This window comes from Eleutherodactylus coqui, chromosome 7, assembly GCF_035609145.1.
Source record: "Eleutherodactylus coqui strain aEleCoq1 chromosome 7, aEleCoq1.hap1, whole genome shotgun sequence".
Taxonomy (NCBI): domain Eukaryota; kingdom Metazoa; phylum Chordata; class Amphibia; order Anura; family Eleutherodactylidae; genus Eleutherodactylus; species Eleutherodactylus coqui.
The window spans coordinates 112756446-112782022 of record NC_089843.1 but is presented as its reverse complement, the minus strand read 5'-3'; the positions used below and the strand labels follow the sequence as shown (position 1 = coordinate 112782022).

Sequence of the window (25577 nt, the reverse complement as noted above, 5' to 3'; positions counted from 1 at the left end):
TAAGTGTCATCGCCTGTGGGGTTTTTAATCCGAGAAATGAATGTACCTGCTGCCCTAGGAAGCAGAAGATGGGAGAGGAATCTGCCAGCCTTATTAGAATACTCGTAATAGAAGCGTTTGCACTGATCTCGGAGCTGTAAATATTGCTTATCCAGAAGGGATTTCAATTTGGCTCTGGCTATGGTCAAATCGGCCAGCGTGGAGGGTGATAAAAAATTGCTTATGTGAGACTTCAAGCTTGTGTATCTACTGTAGAAGTCTGGAAAGCCTAAACGCCCATTCGCGTTTAAATCACGTACTGTGTTTGGTTAGCATCTCCCAGAAGACGCACAGCGCCTCCCGTTGTAATAGGAGAGTTGTATGATCAGATGTGTGAGAGAGAAAAAAAGAAGCAAATTCCCTCTTACTCTCGGCCGTGCAAGCTGCATCTTTAAGTAAATGATCACTTAAGTGCCAGCTCCATGAGCGATCTACTGACCCTAGCGGAGAAACTGAAATGAGAGCGCGATCTGACCAAACTATATCTCCAATAGAGGCCACAGCTTGCCATGATATGGTAACTAAACAAAAAGTAGTTGGTGTGGTTGTAGGAGTTGTGCAGATTTGAGAAGAAGGTAGAGTCTCTGTCCTGAGGGTACAAGACCCACCAAATATCTACCAACCAGAGGGAATGCAGTTTGTTTTTGAAAAAGCGAGGTGGATGCGTCAAGGTATTGTCATGACTACTTAAAGTGTTCCAGTGTGAGTTAAGTGGAAAATTAAATCCCCGCTCATGATCATCACCTCATCCGCAAAGTCAACCAACTGAGTCAAGAGGAGGTGACAAGCAGCAACTGAGCCCCAGTTAAACAGGTACCAATTTGCGATGACAATCAGCAACCGAGCGCCAATTAGGAAGGTACCAATTCACAATGCTATAGGTGTAAGAATTAATAATTCATGTGCCAAAGATCTATGGAAGGCAGTTAACACTCCCCCTGATCGTGAAATTGGATTGGCTTTTTGGAACCAGACAGAACCATCAGCCATTCGTCAATTATTTGAAAACCGACCTTACAATCCAATATTTTAGTGGTGATTCATTTGAATTAAAAGCAAAGCAAACTAGAGACACAAAGGAATTCAAGGAAACTTCTAGACTACTAAAGGCCTTTCTCACATTAACTAATGTTAAAGGGGTTGTCCCGCGCCGAAACGGTTTTTGTTTTTTTTTCAACAGCCCCCCCGTTCGGCGCGAGACAACCCCGATGCAGGGGTTAAACAAGAACACCGGACAGCGCTTACCTGAATCCCCGCGCGCCGGTGACTTCTTACTTACCTGCTGAAGATGGCCGCCGGGATCTTCTCCCTCGGTGGACCGCAGGGCTTCTGTGCGGTCCATTGCCGATTCCAGCCTCCTGATTGGCTGGAATCGGCACGTGACGGGGCGGAGCTACACGGAGCCCCATTGAGAAAAGAAGAAGACCCAGACTGCGCAAGCGCGTCTAATTTGGCGATTAGACGCTGAAAATTAGACGGCTCCATAGAAACGAGGACGCTAGCAACGGAACAGGTAAGTGAAAAACTTCTGATAACTTCTGTATGGCTCATAATGAATGCACAATGTACATTACAAAGTGCATTAATATGGCCATACAGAAGTGTATAACCCCACTTGCTTTCGTGGGACAACCCCTTTAATGTTCATGAGTCCACCATCAGGAGAACACTGAACAACAATGCTGTGCATGGTAGGATTACAAGGAGAAACCCATTGCTATCTGTCTACAGTTTGCTAAAGATCCCCTGGACAGGCAGAGGCGATCAGAAAAATATTTGTTAGACAGATGACACCAAAATAGAGCTTTTTGATCTAAGTGTTATGTTTGCAGAAATGAAAACATTACATTACAGCATAAAAACCTCATACCATCTGTGAATCACAGTGGTGGTAATATCATGGTTTAGGCATATTTGGCTGCATCTGTGCCCGGACATATTGCCATTATTGATGGAACAATGGATTCTGAGTTATACCAGCAAACTGTAAATGAAAATGTCAGGACATCTGTCCGTGCGCTGCATCTCAAGAGAACGTGGGTCATGCAGCAAGGCAATGTCGCGAAGCACTCAAATCGTTCTACAAAAGAATGGTTAAAGAAGAAGAAAGTTAAAGTTTTGAAATGGCTAAGTCAAATTCTTAAACTTAATCTTACAGAAATGTGCTGGAAGGACCTGAAGCGAGCGGTTCATGGGAGGAAATCCACCAACACAACAGAGTTGAAGCTGTTTTCTACAGAGGAAAGGGCTAAAATACCTCCAAGTCGATGTGCAGGACTAATCCACAATTGCTAGAAATGTGTAGATGCAGATATTGTTGCTCAGAGGAGTCATACCAGATGCTGAAAGCAAAGGTTCACATACTTTTGCCACAAACAGACATTTGATATTGGATAATTTTTCTCAATAAATGACCCAAATGTAATATATTTGATTCATTAGTTTGATTCAGTTCTCTCTATCTGCTTTTAGAACTTGTGATCTGATGTAGTTTTCGGTTAAATCTAAGCAGAAATATGGAAAATTCATAGACTTTCAAGCACAACTGTATCTACCAATAATGGATGAACAGTGTCACAACTGCATCCAGCGGTGAGAATATCAAAGTTCTGGTTTATTGAAAACTCATATTAAAACCAGGCGGTTAACATCAAGGCAGGGGACCTTCGGCATAGATCCTTTTTCCACTTCCTTAATTAATACCTGGGGAAGGTTACATGATTAAATACCATGAATCACACAATGTGCACAATGGAATGATTTGAATACACATAGTATCTTTGTAACATACTCTGCAGCTCTGAGGCCAGTTTCACAGGGGCGATTGCGATTTTGCTACGAGAAAATTGCGGCAAAATCATGTCTTTGTTCCTGCGATTTTTGAGCGTCAGCAATGCTTTTTTGGGAGAATAATCTGGCATCATATCTCTGCCGCCCGTGATAAAAATCACGCAATAAAATTGCGCGTTTTTTAGTCTCAAAAGTCAATATGACTTTCTAATATTAAAATCGCAATGCAAGTTTGTTGTGTTGCGATGCGATGAAAAGAAGCCTCCATAGGGAAACATGGGAGATAAAAAAATAACACATCGCAGAAAGATAGAGCATGCCACGATTTTTTTTGTTCTCTCAATATCGCATCAGTGAAAACATCGCTAATGGAAGGAAACCATTGAAAATCATTGGCTTCATATTCTGCTTTTTTATTGACTATCGCATCAGGCGAAAAGCGCGTGACTTTCTTGTCCATGTGAAACCACCTTAAAGGGAATGTGTCACCAGTATATGACCTATTACATTAATCACATTTGTGTGTTAAACAGGTTTTTAATGATTTTTTTTTACTTTAATTTACAATCTATATGTTTTTAAATCCTAAACTCCTGGATTTTTCACATTGCCCACAATGTCAGGTCAATTCTGGTCTATTGTGTGAATAACCCATAGAGCTCCTGTAAGGCCGCTTTCACACTAGCATAAATACACAGCTTATTATATGCATAATGCGCAGTGAATAGAGCCCATTGATTTAAATAGGTTCATTCACTGCTGCAAATTTTTCACGCGCCTTTTGTAGTCAATGGAAGCCAACCGTCATGCTATACTTCTGCTGTAGCACAGCGGAAGTATAGTGTGAATATGCACCCCGCCCATTGCATCATATGACACTGCTGGCGCAAAATGCGCTGTACTGCACATGCACGCCGGTGCGTCATGCGGGACTCGCACAGCGGTTCTGGGAGGTGAGTATGGGGTCTCTGGGGGGGCGCCGTGACAGACTCCGCTATGGTATTCTGCTTGCGGAGTTCGTCACGGCCGTTTGCAAGAGCCCTTAAGCATATCTCTAAATGCTGTTAAATGCAGCTTGAGCAAAATGGCTACACCATGTTCATGTGTAGACAACAGAATTTTTAAAAATTGCGCAATCAGAAAATAAGAACAGATTAGAAAAATGGAAAATGTTTCTCTACGTGGTTTTAATTTATAGAAAAAAATGTGGTTCAATCATTGCCATTCATCGAGCACTGGCTGTGATTGGCTAAGCGTCAGCCAATCACAGCCAGTGCTTCTAGAAGGTGGGGATTTTTCAATCCCCAGCCAGAAGGTGAAAAAGAGAAGCAGTGCCGGGACCCAGGGCGAAGCTGCAGCGGAGTGCGCTTCTAAGGCAATGTATGTGGGTTTTTAAATTTTTTTTCTGCAGCCAGGGCTTAGATTATAGCTTTGACAGTAGGATTTCCTACTGTCAAAGTTGCATTGCACCATACGAAAATCACGTTTTTGTGTGATGCAACAGAGAGGAAGGCTCCATAGGGGAACATGGGCTACAAAATCTCACATTTCGCAGGCATATCGCCCGACCCGCAAAGTTTTTGTGTTGGGGCTGTTGCATGCTACAAAATATCGCATGTGTGAAGGAACCCATAGGACAGCATGGGCTTCACATACATCCAATTCGTAGCATAGTAGCAACACGACAAAATCGCTTGACTTTGTCGCCCGTGTGAAGGAGGCCTTACACCAAACATGAATGACCTGTCCTAAGGATGTACCGGTATTTGTTCTCTTAAATTAGTAAACAAAATCCACTGAAATTTTGTTACAAATAATTCAAGAAATGGAAGTTTCTTATACATAACTTTTAAATCCTTTCATGTTATTCAAGGCTGCGGCTACAATGTCTGAAGCATTCTTTCTTACCCCCTACCATACTGTCATGTGTCTGCAGAATCTACAGGTCCTTTAATGGGAACCTGTCACCTGCCTAAAGCACCACAGACTAACTCATTGGGCTGTATTTTTCATACTCTCCCACTTTCTAGTTCCCATGGTGCCTGTGAAATCCACTCGCCATGCGCGCTCTTCCATAGATATATATAAAAGATTGCATGCATAAGACTCTGAAAAGAGTCAGATTGCCGGCCGGCCGGCACTGGTGTGTATATTCATATCACCTGGCTACCTGTTACCTGCCCTAACAGCACCATGAGTTAGTTGATGGTGCTTTAGGCAGGTGACAGGTTTCCTTTAAGCCTGCGATATATTGTAATGGGACTTTGTATGAGTACATGCCTATTTTTATCTATCAGTAGGAGGGTGCTATTACTATTCTAGGAAAATGATGACAGATTCTATTCTAGTAATACCCAGTGAAGCATTGCCTTTACTATAGTTTCACATGAACCTTTGTGTCATGGGAGCCGAGGGATTACTTACTGCCCAAATTCATGGGATTTCTTTTAAAGGGAGACTCGGACAATGCTCTACCTCACACCTATGTAAGCTGTATAACAAATATACTTCCTTGTATATATAGGAGTACATTCAGAGCTGTATGCGGATGTAGCAAGTAATATGGGGTGAAGGAGAGTCCAATACTGCTGGCAAAAACTTATATTAACACACACCTGTCCTGTCATAGAGGAGCTACGGGTTTATTAGTGTTACCTTCATGATCTACCAGAAGACTTCATCTTGCAGGTGCCGAGTGCCCTTAGCATAGTCTGCCAAACCAGAGTAACTTCTGCTGACTACTTGAATTAGATGGTAGTGTAAGACGGCCTTCACATCTGCATTGGAACTGTCGCAAATCTGGCACAAAATACCGGAAGAAATAGCACTGCTTGCAGCGCTATTTCTTCCGGTGAAATGCCAGGCAGCTAAGCAGAAACTGAACGGACCCCATTATAGTCAACAGACCCATTTGGCCAGGGGATTCCCCTTTCTTGCACCCCGATCAGAAGAGCAAAATAAAATCCCCACCGCAGATATGAAGGCAGCGTAATACAGTTTGGGGACAATCCTATTTGTCAGCAGCTCTTCTTCTATCGGCATCGCCAAGTACAGTGGGTGCTCTTAGCTGTCACAAGAGTAACTCTGTAGCATCATATATCAAAAGGATTCCAGTTCTGAAGTCTTCTTCGAACCAGAATATCTATCTCATCATTCCTGCAGACTGTATGAATGACCATTCCTGCCATTTGCACATTATGCCTCTGGGTCTCTATGTCCTAGTACATGAATATTAATTCTCTACTATAATTGTAACATTTGTGTCACTTCCTTTAGCTGTGGAAGTCCTGATAATAACCAACAGAGCTAGATCTGTCTATGTTCTCTGGTGTCTGCAGATTAATGTGTGGAAATTCCCGTGGCTTCCCTACCCAGTATTTGGATTGCACCTATGAGTAATGTCATCCTGTTAGTAAAGGTGATTTTACACTGGCAGATTTTTTGCCAAAAACGAGCCCGACTGACATTTTTTCGCAAGTCAATTGGGGCTCATTCAGCTTTTTTTTACATGGATTGATTAGCACTACTGTATGTGCCCAAACAATGGTTGGGCACATACAGATCACGGTTGGGCACAAGAACAGATCATCCTTGCTAGGGCATAAAAGTGCCATCACTGACATACAAGTGTTTGCTCATTTGTCGGCGGATTCCCAGCACCTTTACATGGGCAGATGATGGAGTGGACAAGTATTCAGCCAAAAAGGCCAGAACAGAAAATGACACGGATGAGCTTATGGGCAAACAATGGCCAACACTCCTCCCACTGATGCTTGCTCTTGCGCAGTTACACAGGAGTATCGCTGGCATCGCTCACAGCGCTGCCGGCATTAAAAAGGCACAGGCTCGGGATCGTTCACCCCCTTCTTCCATTAGCTTCAATGGAAGCCGTCCATGTGGGTCCCGCACGAAAATAGAGCATGCTGTGATTTTTCCTTCGCAAGCAGAAATCGCAATTGATTTCCGCTCATGGACATGAAAAATCACTTTGACATAGCATGCTATGGGGAGTTATTACTGCAGAATCTGGGGGCAATTACTTACTACGTGCAGAAGGACCCTGAGAAGTCTCTGTTGTTGGGTTCCATCATGGGAGCCGAACACCAAAAATGCTGACAGTGCCACAAATGCCAGCGGACGTCATTGGCTGGAGTTGCACGTCTGCGGACAGAAGAGCGCAGCACGCTGTGCTACTTTATTCATGATGTTGCCCTCACTTTGCAATGGAGTCACAGAACAGAACTTCCCTGCAGTTGTGAACAGACTTGGGTAAGTGCTGTGAGGAAGCTGGATGACAACACGATTGTGATGCAGTTTTTTGAGCCAAGTGGATGCAACAGGAGGGAGAAGTGCAAGTACTTTATACATTTACTATTCCTACAGAAACTGCATCAGAAAGTGTCACAAAGTGAGAATCCCCCTTCCAGCTGGGACAGGGGGGCCCCCAGCTCCCCCCAAATCAGCTGAAACTAGATAGCAGCAGGCTGGGAAGCCAATCCAGGTGCAGTGCATGCAGGCAGTTCCCCAACAATGGCAGCAGCGAGTCCTCCCTCCAGGCTAGCAGATGCTGCAGAGCTGTAGAGAAACCTGACACTACACCGCACAGCAGTGACGAGCCCTCCATCCCCGCCTCCCGTCCCACGGCAGCAGCCCCGCTCAGGAGGAGGAGGACTCTTATTGTGAAGTGCAGCCGGACGCGGCTCTTTCTGGAGAATCACTGAGTCATGAAGTTCCAGCTGCGGCTCCTCTGCGACTGACTGCACGGACCTACCTGCTACGGAGGGTGCACGGAGGTAAAGCGCGGGGATGGACACTGCTGCCACTGTACTCTCTACCTCTCTCTGTCTGGTAGATATATGTTACCTAGTATAGTCTAATGTGTGATATATTATATATACACAGTGCCCATACAATGTATATGTCATTTTATATATGGTCATCCATTAAGACCATTCCCTGCCATTGGCAGCCTGTAATACTGTGCTTCGCCTGGAGGGGCGCTGTAGATAATACAAGCATTACACAGAGGTTTCCACAGATAACAGCTGATGATGGAGATCCCATCAGCTGCTGCTCAGGGAAAGGCTGACTTTGTATTGTTTCAGCTTGCTGCATATCTGTTCTATTTCCAAAATATCAATTCTGGAAATTCTGTGCCGTTCTAATAAGTAATGAACTTATAACTGTTCCTTCAGGAGTTTCCATGATGCAAACATGAAAAGTAGAAAACTGCATCAAAAAGTGTCCTCCTGTGTACAAATGTATCAAAAGTTAACTTGTAACATGTTTAGAAAATATAGAAAATATTCTGTATCAGTTTATTTGCGTCTTCAGTAGCTTTTCTTGTGTTTAGATAACTTGTTGCAGAAAGTTATCAAAGTTAAGGGCTGTGCCAAGTTATAAAGTTATCCCCAATACACAGGGTAAGGGATAACTTTATGATCTGTAGGGGTCTGACCCCTGAACCCCCCCCCCCCCCCTTCCCATTCTAAGAATGGGGTCCAGTCAGTCCCTGAGTGAATGGAGAGTAGTTCATACAGGAGCACCGACGCTCCATTGATTTAAAGAGGTTGTACCACAATTGCAAGTTATCCCCCTATACACAGTATAAAGGATAACTTGCTGATCAATGGGGGGCTCACTGCTGTGACCCCTGCTGATCTTGAGAATAGGATTCCCGTGTCCTGCTCTGCGGAGGTCACTTCTCGCCCCCCTCCGCAGTGACGTCTCTGTGAATGGAGCGCTTGCTGAGCATGCTTGGCACAACCCCTTAAGTTCTACTTTGCTACATCTGTGGTATCAGGAGTTATAATAGGTCTCCTACTTCCAGCTTGTTACCTCTGACAGCGGCCATATATTGTTGGCTATTAAGATACATTGTGACAGCTGGACAGTGAACTAACAGGCTTGTAACTAGAAGATGTAGGCGGCTGTATGCTGTCATTCCCAGTTTACCCAGTAGTGGTGATAAGACTGGCACAGTACCTCTGCCCCCTAATAATTGGTAAGGTGTGTGCTGTCTGGCGCACTGCAGTAAAGGTACGGGGCAGCTGGGGTTCATGCTGTGGCTATGTACATTTCTTTAAATTTGGATTTTGCAGACAGAAATACTGCAAAGTTTCCTGGCAGAAGTAATGTGTTTTTAAGGAACGCTAGGAAGGAAAATGAATGAGACGGCTTTCTAATGATGTGTGTACAGAAACTTGGAGAGGAGACCTTGAAGGGTTGGATTTTGGAAGGAGACCAGCATGTGCTGAGACTGCATCCTAAACTGGGGGCTTATACTTGATCTATCACTTTTCAGCGGTATAGTCTCCATGCAGTGATGGAGAAAACGTGCTGCCAATTAGGGATTTTCTGACTGTTTGCTCCTAGTTATAGGAAGTAGAATAATGATTTCCTAACTAGACAGATGGAATTGTAAGTTGCAGGTTCACCTCAGTCCTCCTTGAAGAATATGCCTGAATTGTAATTCTCTAACATGATGATATCACAATCCCGCCCTTAAAGGGGTTATCCAGGCAATGCCCGGATAAAGTAAAGTACACACACGTGCACAAATGCTTCACACGGGCATAAGCATATTCACGTGATTTGCACACCAAAACGCAGCGCCCATCAGACAAATATTTCACATGCGCTTGAGTGTATTTACACACTTTTGCGCTGCTTGTTTGCACTATGGACGTTGCGTGCATGAGCGTGCATGCCCTGCATATTTGTATGCACAAAAAGCACACAAGCATGCTCCCATTGATTTAATTGGATAATTATGTTTAAATACGTGCTATTTTTGTGCACAATGCACACAAAAATAGAAGATGCTTCAAAATGCACTCATGTGAAAGAAGCCATTGAAATCAATGGGTTCTATTCTATGCATATTGCGTTCGCAAATTTTGCATGCATAATGCACAATGTAAATGCGTTTGTGTGAATAAGCCCTGAGAATCGAGTAGGGGTCCCAACTGTTGGAGCAAGGCCCACAGTGTTACTCACAAACATACAAGTCTCCATTGATAGGAATGGAAATAATAGAAACCTTTATGTGAATGGAGAGGACCTGTGCCTGGGCCCACCTTTTGTTCCTTACCGAAGTTTTGTTGGGGTCCCAATCTACTGACAATCTTTCCGCTGTGAACGTCTGAAATTCATATGTCTTACATGCAGATGGAAATGGGAAACTACCCCGCAAAAAGTCTGCCAAGAAAACGTCACAATGTAACGTCACCCTAGGAGTCAGTCAGGACTCGGTGCTTGCACCAGGTGACTTTACCTTACATGCAGATATTGCTGCTGATTTTGATGCAAATGTTGTTACAGTTATCATTGTTTGCATTACATTAAAAAAACAACTGACGGCGCTCCCCTCCGAAGTCTTTGGCTGTTGGCCCTCCCTTGCATCCAGTACCCCGCAGCCTGTAGTGAGTAAAGTGCTGCTGGTCAGGTGATGCCACTTCCATTACACCTGATCAGCAGTGCTGCGCTCACTACAGGCCACCGCTTGCCAGGGAGTGCTGGTGGCTGAAGACTTTGGAGGTGAGGAGAGGACAGTCTCTTGTGAAATCAACTATGGATATGCAGACATTTTTTAGTCAAAATCTGCATCAATGGTGTGGATTTTGATTCTGTTTTGGACGCAGAATTTGCATCAGAATTTTTTTGTAGCAAATTCTGCAGCATTTCTGCTACGTGTTAACATACCCTTTAAAGCAGGCCGTGGATTAGTTGCTCCAGGAAGAGTAAAGTCAGCTGTCCTGCATGACATTCTCAGAAGCCTTTACCTGGTATATGAAGATCATTTATGGACAGTGTTGGTCCCTGGATACAATATTACGGAGCGCTTATAGTAACTTTATACATTTGATATCATAACAATAATCTTTGTGTATAGTGGCAACATATTCCACATCCACTTTTTCCCTGTGAAGGTGATACATGCACACAGAGTGACTCTTCTCCAACAGCTCTATACTCACACTTTCTCCATATCATCTCTGTGGGAGAGCGCATGCACAGAGCGGGCATTCGAGGAGTATAAAACACAGCTCCCCTTTCCCTCACCTAATACAGTTTACAGGGCTCAAAGATGACGACAGGTTCACTTCAAGAAAATGTTCTGTTCTGCAATTTATTTGCCCTTTTAACAGCCGTTCAATAGCTTTGTTGTGCTAGTAAAGCAATAGCCTTTTCAATGGCTTAATATAAGTTGTCACAGAAAGTCATCGCAGTCAGATTAAACTTTGCTACATCTGTCTATAGTTTGCAGAGTCGAATAAAGACCCAAGTTCAACCTATTAAGCTCATGTCAGTGACTCTATACTATAGGGAAAATATCTGTCCCAACTCCAATATGGCAATGAAAGTAAATCCCTGGATCCACAAGCCAGACATATTCCGCTTTCAGACCATCAGATAGTATGAGTAAGGCACGTAATAATACACTGCACATGCCAGGAGGTTAGGGAAATGGTTTTCCTCCCCTAACCCCAGATATGTTCTGCTTTTCACAAAGTGAATTTTGTAGCCATTTCACGTTTTGTTGTAGTTATGTGCTCGAGTTTCATACGTAATGTGACATAATAAACCGCCTGGATGCGTTCGCATTTGGATCGGTTTTGGTGAAGCAACAGCACATTGTAGCATGAAGGTTATGATCTAATCACTGATCTCTTGGTCCTCTAATGAAGGTCCCAGAGTCCTGTGTTGTGCATCCCTGCCATTAAGAAAAGACTGCTGATTCCTTTTCTTCATTGTTAATTGCCAATATGTGTAGAATTGTAAGCAAATGGATGGCACTTAAATTGGACTTCAGTTGATCAATGTGCAAAACCCAATTTCAAGTGTAGTTGTCTCTGGGTGGCAGAGTCTTGGTGTAATGTCTAGTCAACTGGATTACAGAAACGAATTCCCAAAGAATGTCTGACTTATAATTGGGTCCACCGGTCAACTGATGAGGCATTGCTGTGAATGACTGGAATGCTCAGAACGCCATCCACAATGTAGTGGCCTGGTTTGGAATTACAGCTCTCTATTGATGTCCTATACTAAGGAGAGGTTATGAATAGTTTTAGCATGGAAAAACTTTTTGATTTTATGGGGCTGGTCTGGAGTCTGATTGTCTTAGTGGTTTGAACTGGGATCTAAATGAATTTGCAAAATGTTAAAGTGGGTTTTCTGGGCTATTTTTTTACTAATGATCTATCTTCAGGATAGGCCATCGATAGTTGATTGGCAGGGGTCTGGCACTCAGCACTTCATGTGCCCACTGGCATAAAACAGTGTACAGAGCGGAAGTAGATCACTCTGACCTCTGTGAAGTGGCCGGTACTGGAAATTGCAGGCCCAACTGTCATTGATATTTAATGGATGCTGCTCTGTTTCCACTCAGTACCCTGTGTGTTGTGGGACTTACAGGGGGCGCCCAAGCAGCTGGTTGGTTGGCATCCCGAGTGGCAAACCCCATCAGTCAACTATTGATTACCTATCCTAAGGTTGAGTCATGAATAAAAATAGCTTGGAGAACCCCTTTTAAAAGATGGCCTTCACCTGCCCACAGACCCAGCTCCTGTACGTTTTTGCTAAAGCTAGTTCACTACCTCTGTTATATGCTATTAACAACTCTTCTGAAAAGTTCTCTTTAGCTGTAGGGCTTCTTTTAATCCCTTTATTAGGCCAGTTTCAGAGAAGTGGATTTATATACATCCGTTATACGGATCCGCATTACCGATGACCTTACAACGGTATTTCATCAGTATTTACGACCGTATTGTTTTTATTTTCTACTTGGCCCATACTGATCTGTTTTTGCCCAATGGAGGATAATGCCAATACAGAAACAGAAATACGAAAAACAGGTCGTGCAGTGGTTTTGAAAAAACGGCTGTGAAAAACGCGGCCATGTGAATAGACGCATGGATTTATATTAGCTCTATATTATGGTCATGGACTAAATACGGAGCTACAATCCGCTCATTGGGAATGGCCTTATTATAGTGACCTGTGCACAAGAGAAGAAGCACACTAATTCCACCCATTGTTATTCCCTGTATCTCAGCCAGATGTGTGAGGGGGAATAGATGTCTTCCTTTAGCCCATGTGGTTGGAAGGCTTGCAGTCTGTCTTGTCCTTTTTTGTAATGCCTTGGACAGGAATAAACAGGCCACTATGACATTGTTGTGGTAATTCCTAATCCAGCTGTTTCTTGCTATTGGCACTCTGAAAACATTCTTGTAGGTTAGTTCAAAAGGTGCCAGACTATTGGGTTTTGTCTCACTTTTTCAGATGTTGTATAGAAGCAGACATTGCCTGTGAATCACATCGTGTGCAAGCAGCACAGACAGCGCCGGGACATAAAACTGATGACCTAATGATTGTGTATGCAGTGTGATGACTCGCGTGTATTGTCCAGACTAGCACATTCTACACATTAGCATCCCCTTGTTCAGCCAGGTCTTGGCTTGCTTCCTGCGTCCCCCACCGTACCCCACTCATAAATAAGCTCCTCATTTTTCCTGGAAGGCACATCATTGGTGGTGAACAGACAGGTTTAAAGTGAATGTGTCATCAGAAATATGTCATCTTCTATAGAAATTGCAGTTTAGTGTTAAACATATTTTTTAAGGATTTTTGATGATTTTTATTTATTTTTCCTTTTAATTTTTCATTACTAATCTGTATATTTTTTTTTAATTCTAAAATCCTGCATTTTCAACACTGAGCAGTTTCTCAGCCTGATATCACGCTTGCCAATGTGCATTTTTAATGCTGATGGGAGGCATTTTTTTATTCAAAAACACCCTCCATTACTTCTGTGAAATGGCGATCCTCAGGCACGTGTTTCATGCGCAACAAAGGATCGCAAGTGTTTTCTGCTGATCTCGAAGGGAAGCATCACATATGTAGATGGCACAGGATCCTCCATTCATAATAGGTATAAGCTACTCCCCTCCCAGCAAAATGACCTCTCCACGGGTCACAGATGACTAGAACAGTCTCACATACAAGTCAGTGGGCCCCCTCCTGTCCATTGTGTGACTGGCCATCAAACTACTGTTAAGCATCTCTTCTGATGGGTGATGAGGTACGTTAAAAAGTGCAAAAGCCCACCAAAGTAGAGCAGACAGTGTTCGAAAATCACAGCGTTTTCCAGTGCAAGTCTCCGAGGCCCCGTTGAAATCAATGGGAGCGTTGTACCGCGATTAGCGCAACATTTGAAATGGCGCTGTAAAAAGCGCATGTGTGAAAGTGGTCTAAAACTACGTTCACATGGAACATATTTTCCATAACAGAATGGAACATGTGGATTTTGCATAGATTTTACTGCGGACTCCACACACCCTCATTTACAAAGCTGAAAATCTGCAGCATAAATTGACATTTATATGGACTTAAAGTCCCCGCCGCAGGTTATATTACACTGCAGATTTTTCCACAGCATGTGAGTGCAGCCGATGTAAAGAAAACTTTGTAATATCTTGGGGCTTATTCACATGAGCAATATTCTTGTGCGAGTTTTATGTGATGCTAGCAGCCCAGACAGGGCAGCATGTAGTTAGTCTCCCAATTAATTCTAAAGGCCCATTTACACTGGACGAGTGTCGGGCAAACGATGCCCGACACTCTTACCTGTGTCTCCATGTTCCCGTGCTCCTGCACGGGAGCTAGCTTGGTCACGGGGTGGGGCAGTGCAGGAGATTTCTCTCCTCTCGTTCCCCCTCCATTCACATAACACAGCGGCCGTTCGCTACTGAGCGACCGCTCTTTAAGCTGCACAATGAGCTTCATCGCTCATCTTTTATGCAGCATAAAAGATCAACAATGAAGCGCATTGCTCATCGTGCAGCTTAAACAGCGGCCGTTCAGTAGTGAACGGCCGCTGTGTATCTGTGAATGCTCTCCCCTCGCTCCCCCTCCAATCTCCTGCACTGCCCCGCCCCCTGCTGGCTCCTCTGTGAACCAGCCAGTCCTGCTAGCTCCTGTACGGAGACACAGGTACGAGTGTCGGGCGTCGTTTGTCCGACACTCGTCCAGTTTAAATGGGCCTGTAGAATTAATATTTGGTACAGTGCATCAGGTAGTCGGAGGAGCTGTACGGCCATCTCTGGTTCTCCAGAACTAGAGGGTCACCATAATGTGTTGGGCAGAAGTCTTCTTTTCTTTTTTTTTTTTAATTGAAATTTATACTCTTCAAAAATTGCTGCACCTTCAACAACGCTGAACGCTTTCAGTCTATTGTATCCTCAGTTCCAGGAATGCAAAGAAGTTCAAAGAAAAGCTTAGGAGTTTCCCTGTGCCAGAAATGCGGTAAATCCCTTGTGTAATCACCGGTCAGCAGAAGGAGAAACGTCATGGCTTCTTTATGCTCCAGTTGTGGCTGCAGTCGATAGACACAACATAGCAGAATGTTTGCAGTGCAGACGACGCAGCAGAATGTCCGTTTCCCATCGTGTAGGGTCACTGCAGATGTTTGTGGCATTCCAAGTCTGACTGGACGTGACCCGTCCTACAGTGTCTTATGGCGCTTCATTCATTTTATAGAAGTGTAAAAATCATCGTTGGTTCGTTTGCTTAGCGTTCGGTTTAAATGCAGCTCATTCAGTTGTTTTCATTCCCTGGTGCCGCAAACTGAACGATGCTGTTAAAATGAAGTACTAAGATCAATCATTTATTTACCGTAACTGACCGCCTGAGCAAACTGTAACGTCTTCTGCTTGTTTGCTTTGGCGAATGATTTCTTGCTCCGTGTAAAAGTCCCCTTACTGGTGATCTATTATAGCTATTATACAAGACTTCATAATGGGAGAACTAACGTGGGGACGGGACACAGACTTATCATCTACATGATGGAGAGTATGGGAGGGGCAGCAGCAGGAGAGGTTCTTATCTGTAATGACTTGTTAGGATGAAGAGGAAACCTAAAGGGGTATTCTGACGATTCAAAGTAAGTTATACTTCCCAAGGCGATAATATGTAACTCTTCAGTATAATGTTATAACTTGTTTTATGAAGCTGCAGAGATATTTTGTTACCGGTGTTCTCCCCCTGCATTCTCCATTGGTATCCAATAGGTATGACCTGTAGGCTTCATTGTTTTACTGGTAAGACCTACTCAGTGTCTTCGAATTCTGTAATAACAGTGATGAATGAGCACTCGTCAGTAACTGGCACTGGGGCATTATGGGAGATATAGTTTTTGCACTCCCCGATGGCCATTTTAAGTAAGAATGTGAAAATCTGAGGTTGGCTGGAATGCTGCAATAGCGCAGGTATGCCATAAAGGTACTGAAGCCCAGTTTGATCACTTAGATGGGCATTTGGAATATGTCATACCCTGAAAATAAACCCTAGCTGCAGAAAAATATTTTTAAAAAAAGCATACATCACATAGAAGCGCTGTCCGGCGCTGCTGCTGCAGCTACTTCTGGGTCCCTGGCACTGTACTACTTCATCTCTTCTGGCCGGGGATTGAAAAATCCCTGCCTCCTGGAAGCACTGGCTGTGATGGTCTGACGCTTAGCCAAGCAGATCCAGCACTTGATGAATGGCTGTGATTGGTTCATCAAGCGCTAGCTGTGATAGGCTGATGCTTAGCCAATCAGAGGCAGCGCTTCCAGGAGGCAGGGATTTTTTAATCCCTGTCCAGAAAAGATGAAGAAGAATGTCAGTGACTGGGAAGAAGATTCAGCAGCGCTGGACAGCACTTCTAAAGTGATTGTATACTTGTTTTTCTTCTTGCGGTAAGAGCTTAGGTTATAGCTTTGACAGTAGAAATTCCTACTGTCAAAGTTGCATCGCACCTCATGAAAATCGCGTTTTCATGCGATGCAACAGAGAGGAAGGCTCCATAGGGAAAGATGGGCTACAAAACCTCACGAGTCGTGTGCGTATTGTGGGACCCGTGAGGTTTTTGTCAGGATGTCACACACTCCAAAACATCGCATGGGTGAGTTAACCCATAGGAAAGCATAGGCTGAAGGAACACACGATTTGTTGCATTGCCGCACTTTTACAAAATCGCACGCCTTTGTTGCCTGTGTGAACGAGGCCAAATGAAGACGTTTAGAAGCAGCTGTTTCTCTATCTGTCTTTTAGCTTGCATTCGTATAAGGACATGGTGGCAGCACTTTGCACTTGCTTCATAAGCAAGGGGCACCAGAGAATCTTAATTTTTTGACGTGTTTCCTTGCATCACTCAGCACCCATCGGTTGTGTAGTGTATTTTGTATCATTTTTAATCTCCTGTTATGAATTTCAATGCTTTTTATGGTGTTTTTAGTGACCTTTTTAATTTTGTAACATTTTAAAGATGTCTTTTCTGGAATTTTTCAAGTCCTCTAAAAAAGCCAAGGGATAAAATGCCAGAAAAAGCATACCTAGAACGTGTTACCTTGTGAACAAAAAAGTCACTGATCTACAAAACCGAAATGTTGCATATGTAGACTTCACGGTCTTATACTACAGACTTTGAATTAACATCTGAGCTTTCCATCTTAGGCACGAAGACCGCCAGTGAAAATGCCACAAAAACAGCAAATCACTCTTTGAACCTAGCATAAGGCCGTTTAACATAAGCATGTTATGAGCACATTTATGTGCCCAAGATTCGGACGAGTGTCACAGCCTGACCGTGGCTCGTCTAACCCAAAACATATTGTTGAGTTTGGGTCATTAAACCCGTGACCAGGACGCTCGTCTGTATTATAGGTATATATTGGAGTGAAACCTATCTAATGGTGTAACTAGGGGCTGGCAGTGCTACATGTCAGTTCCTGTTTTAACTCCTATGGGTGGAGCGCAAAAATTTAGGCCCTGATGACAAAAAAATCTTACTTGAGATGCACCATGCATTGTGGTTGGATAATTGAGTAGGGGAATATGCTAGTATGTTAGGGGTTTGGAAACCATCTTTGTATTGCTCTGTCATTTCCCCAATAGGAGTTATGTTGGAGGTCTCCTTCATATGCAGTAATTCTGCTTACTCTCCCTTTTAAACCTCCCTCATTTCTGACAGTTTAGGAGAAGGTTATTGTTCCATGGCCACTACTGACATTTGTGCAGGCTGCGGAGCTACCTTTTATGGCTCTAATATAAACGGGATTTGTTCAGCATTGTGCCCTTTTAAAGTGAGTCTGTTTGATGCACAGGATTTCTTGCTCTTATTCTGGCTACATCATGTTGCAGCAAGAGACACTTGCAAGTCCCTGCTGGCAGTACAGTCTTCTTTCTGGTCCAAGGCTTAAAGGGCACTTGTCATTTTATTTGGTACAGCTGTAAAAGGTGATGAACACCAATATGATCAAGTAAAAAGTGAAAACAACACGAGGCACAAGTTCCACTTTATCCAGTCCTGTGGAAGAAAAGTCTTCCCTTCTCTCCCACTATTAAATATATAGAAGTATTAGGCCGGTTTCACATCAGCGTTAGAACCTCCGGCCATAGGTTCCGTCGCAGATACAAATATCAGAAGAAAAAGCACTGCATGCAGCAGGGCAGAAAGTGGACAGACCCCATTATAGTCAATGGAGTCTGCCCAGCTTCTGTGAACGAAACCATTTGGCTGCGGGGATTCCCCTTTCCTGCTCCTCGAACGGAGCAGGAAAGCAGAATGTACCCTAACTTATTGTGCGCCTTCTTAAATTAGCAGCAGATATGAAAATAAGGCTATTTTCACACGGGCTACAAAATTGCACAATTTTGTAGCGGCACAACATCACTACAAAAAGCATGTATGTGAAGCCCGTGGTTTCCGATGGGTTCTTTCAGGCTAGAGAACATCTCTCAAGTGAAAGAGCCCATTGGAAACCATGGGCTTTACATGGTAGCGATGATTTTGTAGCCTGTGCGGATGCAGCCTCACATTCGTGCGTTTTGTAGCCCGTGTGACAGATGCAAGTCTTAGGCCTCGTTCATATAGGCATCAGAAGTTCAAGTTCTGCTAAATTTATCCAGAATAGGAGTGACCACAGAAAAGTAACCGGCATCACGCTGTTATGGAAGCGGTCAAAAACAAAATCTTTGTTGCCCATAGCAACCAATCGTAGCACGGCTTTTTATTTTACCTCAATGAATGCTATGTTGTGATTGGTTGCTATGGGCAACCAAGATTTATTTTTGTTTCTTGACGGCTTCCATAAGAGTGTGGTGCCAGCTACTTTTCTGTGGCCCCCTGTAGATCAGCATGCAGGGCTAGATTTTTCCTGGTACAATGCTGGACACCATGACGGCGATCTGACAGATCTCATTATAATCAATGAGGTCCGTCAGGTGCCCTTGAGCACAGCCCAGCATGTGATGCATCCGGCACCGCCATTACTTTCATTGTTCTGCTCTTATAATAAAACCGAATAATGGAAGCTGTAATGGGGTGGTAATGCCAAAGTAACCATGGTCTTACAAACCTATTGAGAATAACACACAGCAGAGCTGCTATCTCCTGCCGGTGGGTTTATCAGGAGGAGCGCGGCTATAAGCTGTCCACACACCTTCAAACCTTTGTCCGACAGCTGCTCCCACTGTCTCCACGGCTGGCCTAATGTTCATGTATATGGGGAGTTGAGCTGCAGACAGGCGGCTCTGACTTCGGCTTATCTCTATGGGGAACAGGATCAGGTGTTGAAATTCAACATCTCCAATTTTTCTTGCCCAGGCATCATCTGTCAGGAAAGGTTGGGCCACCCCCATACACTTTAGTAGTCAGGCTCCGCTGTTATAAGCAGGTTCAGATCGCTATAATAGGCCCATACAGTGCTTCAGGGGAGAATACTACCCCAATGTGGTGTCTATTGGGCACGCTGCAAGTTTTTGGGAATTTTCTTGGGGAGGCAAAGGGGGGGGGGGGCGGGGAGTTTAACAGCAGCTAGCACTATTCCACAATGACTGGTGCCTCTAGTGAGGCATTTCAAGTCATTTACATTGTTTTCCGAGCAAGGAATTATGGGGCTGCAGCATCAGTACACTGCAAGACGCCGCAGCCAGCTGTGTAAAATTGCGGAAAAATAGCCGCGACCGAGTCTTCGTTAACGTGATTTTTAAGCTTCGATAGCTGGCTATCAGAGCGCTAAAATGACGACGTTCGTGTGAGATCATTGAGTCTCAGATCTCACTCTGACAAACGCTGAACACCACTTAATGTACTTAATGTACTTTTCATCTGAAAAACCCCTCTGGACAGTACTGGCAAGACCAAGCTTATGTGCCAGTCAGCTGCTCGTTCTATATAGGCTGGCGGCATGCAAGCGACTGTGAAGGTTCCGATGGAACTTCACTTGAAACCCCTTTATAGAACAATAGAGCCCTTCCACATCCCCTGCAAAAGCCAGATACTCAATTCTGGACAGAACATGGGGTTATGTTCCTAGATCATGTTTATGTTGCCGGTATATTTATGTCCTTTGAAGACAGCAGCAATACCATCAAATCCCTAGACATGGTTTCTATAGATATCTGCAGCTGAGGCATGCAGCTCAGGCACAATTCTCTGAACCTCGGCAAGTATTCTCATCCTACCCCCTGATATGAATTTTAAAGTCACAGGGTCCTAGAGGTTAGTCCTCAGTATTATATTCCCACCTCATACAGTCCAAAATTGTGTGGGTTCCACTGATTATTTTGGATTGATGGAAGGTAACTGCCCCCTCTCTATCAGAGGAGGATTGGCATACAGCCACAAGTATCACCAGCTGCCAACAATAAAATAATACAATTGTACATACTACATCAAAGCTATTGAGTCCTCAGAGACTCTTTAAAAAGAAAATGAATTCCAACCACACAATGCCATAGATGTCAATCTGCTGATGCTGATTTTATTCACTTTATATGGAATTGCCCGTTGATACATACATAGAGGTTACGGCCTTTCTCAGTCTTCTTGATAAACCAATCACTTGTGCCCCTGAGAGATGTCTACTGGGTCTGACGGATGAAGAATTATGGCAGCATCATGTATGCATTTTTCTGTGCGAAGTTCTGTGTCTTGCACGTAAGTCAATAGCATTGAGGTGAATGGATCAATGCCCGCCGTCGATCACCCAGTGGCGTAACCCGGTGAATTCTTTGCTTCCCTATGAGAAAGTTGTATTCCAAAAAAACAGAAAAGTTTCAAAAAGTTTGGGGTGTATGGTGTAACTCTCTGAACACTGTTCTAACACAACATGCATTCCAAAGTTCGCTTGATCAGATGAGAGCTTCCCAGATTTAGGATTTGACTATTTTTGATACTAGGAGGTACGTTGTGGATTCGTACGTGACCAGATATCTCGTCTTACGTTTTTGCTCTTCAGGAAATGCTTATGTTCGACTGTACCTAATGATTGTAGGTGTGAAAGTTATTGACGGAAGACGCTATGTATAAGATCGATGTAAGGTTTGTATGCTTATGTTTCAAAAACAAGTTTAAAAAAAAAATCGCGTATCTTAGACGAGCGTGTTGGTATAACGTATTCCGCGCACAGAATATGCTGTACCAATCTCCCACGGACAGCCATGTTACACAAGAAAAAGCAGTATGTTCTATCTTGGCGCGTATACCTGAGGGTCTGTGGCGATTGGCTTCTGTCATTGCGTACTTGCTGCATGTCTCCCGCAGGCGGCACTTAGCGAAATACAGATGTTTGAGTCTGGCCTAAGTTTTCACATCTGCGTCGGGGCTCCGGTTTCCTGCACCATTCGGGGAGCAGAAAAGGGGAATCCTCTGTCGAACACCTCTGTCTTAAGACAGGACTAAATGGGGTTGAACGGACCCCATTGACTATAATGGAGTCAGTTTGTTTTCCACTCATTTGCCCTGACTCTTTTTTCGGGAGAAACAGCAAGCTCACATGAGCGTATGCGTAAAACGTTTTACTGCTGTGTGAGCCTGCGCATGGCAGCGTTTTTTTTTTTTCACTGCACATGACAGCGTATCTCACGCATGTTGTCATGCGCAATCTTCCTGGGTTTTTTTCTTCAATTTTGTTTAGCAATGGTGCGTATGAACGCCGCACATACGCAATGTAATTGACTGCGCGCCTATAGAGAATAGAGCTCTATCACACGTAATACGCGGTAAAATAAAACACGATGCGTTCTTCTTTACACACGTATTATGTGATCATATACGCAAATGTGACTGAATCAATGGAAATCAATGTACTTTCATTGGATCCATTCACCACGTATTTTACGTGTGTAATACGCAATTAAATTACGCTGCTGTGAGTCTGCTCATAGCAACCAATCACAGCACAGATTTCATTTTACCTCAGTGAATGCTGTGATTGGTTGCGATGGGCAACCAAGATTTTCTTTTTGACATCTTCCATACACGTATGGTGTCGGCTACGTCTCTGTGGCCCCTTGTAGATCCGCATGCAGTGCTATATATCTCCTGGTAAGATGCTGTGATTTCTGGAATAGGTTACTTCCTGATGACCCGTTCCTGTACGAACCATGCCTAGAACATCCTTGTAGAATGAGAATGTAGTAATATTTGCAGGGCTTGCTTCATCCTCCATGTATACGGAGACGTGAAGTAGACCAAGGCTAGCTCCTCATCTTCCCTTTGTGTAAAGTTCTTAATTACAGGCATATGGAAGTATAAACCAGTACTTTGTCATTATACGCTTCTACATACCTGTGGTTGTTACTTAAGCCGTTAGAAAGCGAAAGAAACACTTATTGTAAAGGAATGATCCCTTAATCCTGCCACAACAGTGCAGGTTAGGCGTTACCTCAAATGGCCTTGTTTGGTATATGCTCAACCTCCTCATGTTCTTAAAGGGACCCTGTCACCATCTTTTTGCCTCTCTCAATGAGCTCACCATAAAGTAGTTCCCATCACAGTGATGAGTGATATGTCTACGGTGTAGATCCGTGTAGTAGTTTTAGAGAAACTTGCATTTAATTAGCCAGACCCACAATTAGTCCTGCATATTCATGAGCTACAGCCTAGTCACACCCACCCGCCCTCCAGCCAATGATTGGCAGCTGTCTCTGGATACACAGTAATAAGCAGAGAGCTGTCAATCATTGGCTGGAAGGCAGAGTGGGTGTAACTAGCCTGCAGCTCATGAATATCCAGGACTACTTCCTGTAGTCCTCTATGCTTGCGCTGCTACTGATAAAAGCCAAGTTTCTCCAAAACTACTGCACAGACATATCCCTGCAATCAGCACCCTTACAGAGAGGTGCAAAAAAATGGTGAGTGTCTCTTTAAGGTCTTCTCTAGGGCCTTTTTCCCATCATTAGGTCCAACTCGACAATCTTCCATTGGCGGCCATGTTGCTGCTCACATGAATTGCACGAAATACGTGCATCAGAATAATCACGGCATGTGTTATCTTGGCATGCGTACATGCCAAGATAATATATTGTGATGGGCGGCCCGCAGTAATATTGTTGTTGCATGCTTGCTGCGTACTTCTTGCGGACAGCATGTTGTGAATTACGGTCGTGTGAGCTCAGCCTTGGGGCTCTTTCCCACGAGCGTATATCAGCCCGCCATTTTCACGGTTGGCTGATGGACGCTGTGATCTGATGCCTTGGATTCCGATGCATCAGATCACATGACCATAGTCCCGCAACGTAAAAGCGCATGGCCGGCCAATATAGCATCGGGCGTTTTTACGTCAGGCACAAAAGATAGTCCTTGAACTATCTTTTGGGCTGGAATACGTCGGCCACTGCATGGGCTCCTATGGGACCCAATGACAGTGGCTGGAGAAGGGAGGTGGGAGGGAGTTTAGCAGAGTGACTGCTAAACTCCCTCCTTTCTCTCCACCCCTCCGGCTGATTCCAATAGGAGGGGAAGGGGCGGCGGTCAGCTCTGCCCGGCCCGCTCCCATTGCAATCAGCCAGTGGGGGAGAAGAGATGAGTTGAGCCGGTGAGGGGGAGGGAAGGCTCAACGGCTTGGCAGCCTCAGCGTATATGCGCCAGGGCCCATGCCGTGTGAACGGGCGCGCAAACATTCATTTCGTGCGCCCGTTCACAAGCTTTTACGCCCCAGATGGTAGCATATATCGGACAGCCAATATACACTTGTGGGATTGAAGCCTTATACGGTAATATAAGATTGATTACTATTTTTGTTGTTATTGCATGAGGCACCGAGGCTTATTCTGTAGAGTGCTTACTCCATGTAAACTAGACTGCAAGGGGTCTTTCAGCAGATACTCAATACTGCTGTATTCTGCAGCTAGATAGCTGTGCTTAGAAGAGATGTAATATAAGAGAAATTGATTTCATTGTAACTAATATTTACTTTCCATCATTTAGATCAACTTCACTGTATTTTGAAGTCTCTTCTCCCATGAAACTAGATATTTTGGCACTGGTACCAATCGGTAGTAACTACTTGGGCCTCGCTAGTGATGCTCTCTTGTATATCCAACTTCAAAATCCGGTTTCTCTCCATACCAGTGTTGGCACTCTCTGCATTTCATACGTAGTCTCAGATTTATTGAGAACAGTATTAGGCCGGTCTCACACAACCCGATTGGAATTGCGGATTCCGCGCTCACAGCTTCTTGCACTTATTGACATATAAAATGTGTCAGAGAAAACCCTCCTGAATGAGGGCAAGTTCAGTATACCCAAATATGATGTTTACACCGCCAACCAGGGGCTGCATACCGTCTGGAGCCTGACCCGCCGGGAGACCTTCAGCTTTCAACAGAAACTTGTGTTTTGGTTTTGAGCAATGAAATACACTAGGCCAGATTAACATAAGAATTCTAAACCGTCCTGCATGACTTGCACCAGATTCAATGTGTTTAGACACTTTTTTGTGCGCCTCTCTAGACAAGGAGGTGTGGCTTAGAGAAAAGGGGGCATGGCTAAATGGAACTGTGTGAGGTTTAAAATGTAACAATGTGCGCCACAGTTTTGTCTCAGAATATTGGCACAAAGTAAGCAATCCAGGGTGCGGTGTAAACTTGGACTGTCTTGCAAGGCGTGCAGAATTCTTCATGCAGTGTGAGCCACTGTGATAAATTTGGTGCATTTCCAGGCTGCCTGGTCTGTTTGTGAGACCGAATTAGTAAATCTGCCCCATCATGTTATTTTAGCTGACCTTTTATTTCAAAGAATTCCTTAAATTAATTCCACATCCCCGCATACAATATTCTGCAGAAATCGGTGATGAATGTTCCATGCGAGCCCTTACCTTCTCGGGAATAATTTTGACAGATTGTAACGATCTCAAAGTTTGTAATGACTTTCTTTGCTTAGAATAAATCAGAACAACAAGGGTGATGTGATTAGACAATTATAACTGGCATCAGGACCCATGATGTCATATAGCACCTTGAGGGAGGGAGTGAGTAGTCATCGCCACACCCTTTGTATGTGTTCATTTCTGAATAGAGGAAATCTTACTGGGATTACATCTAATTGTTAGTATTGTTATCGTTGATGTCAGAATGTTAATAGACTCATTTCAGAAAAATAAACCAGATAAGCTGCTACTTGTTGCACACGTTTGTCCTGCTTGTAGTGTCAGGTCTTGGAACATATTAGTTTAGAATGATAGATAAATGTATATCAAATGCAAAATGAATTACCAGTTAATTAAACAGCATGCTTGCTTGGAAGAATGGGGTGGCATGACAAAAGCCTGACGGACTCCATTCTAGTCGATGGAGCTCATCGGAAGCCATTTGTTTTTGTCGTGTGACGGATTTGTCCCCGGTTTGTAGTTTCTATAACAGTACAGGATAGTGTAATGCCCAAATGCAGATATGAACTCTTTAAATTTTTTGCTATGCAG

General features: G+C 43.9%; 1 protein-coding gene across 4 annotated transcripts in view; it reads left to right on the top strand.

Annotated features, from left to right (window-relative positions):
• Positions 1–25577, top strand: part of PALLD (palladin, cytoskeletal associated protein) — a 290555-nt gene that overhangs the window by 201754 nt on the left and 63224 nt on the right. Inside the window, exon 1 of one of the 4 annotated variants that reach the window (XM_066573551.1) lies at positions 7486–7622. The exons of 2 other annotated variants lie outside the window; for them this stretch is intronic. The gene's annotated coding sequence lies outside the window, so the exon portion shown is untranslated. Of the gene's footprint in view, positions 1–7485; positions 7678–25577 lie in introns of those variants that run through there. One more of the 4 variants, XM_066573552.1, reaches the window with a different exon arrangement.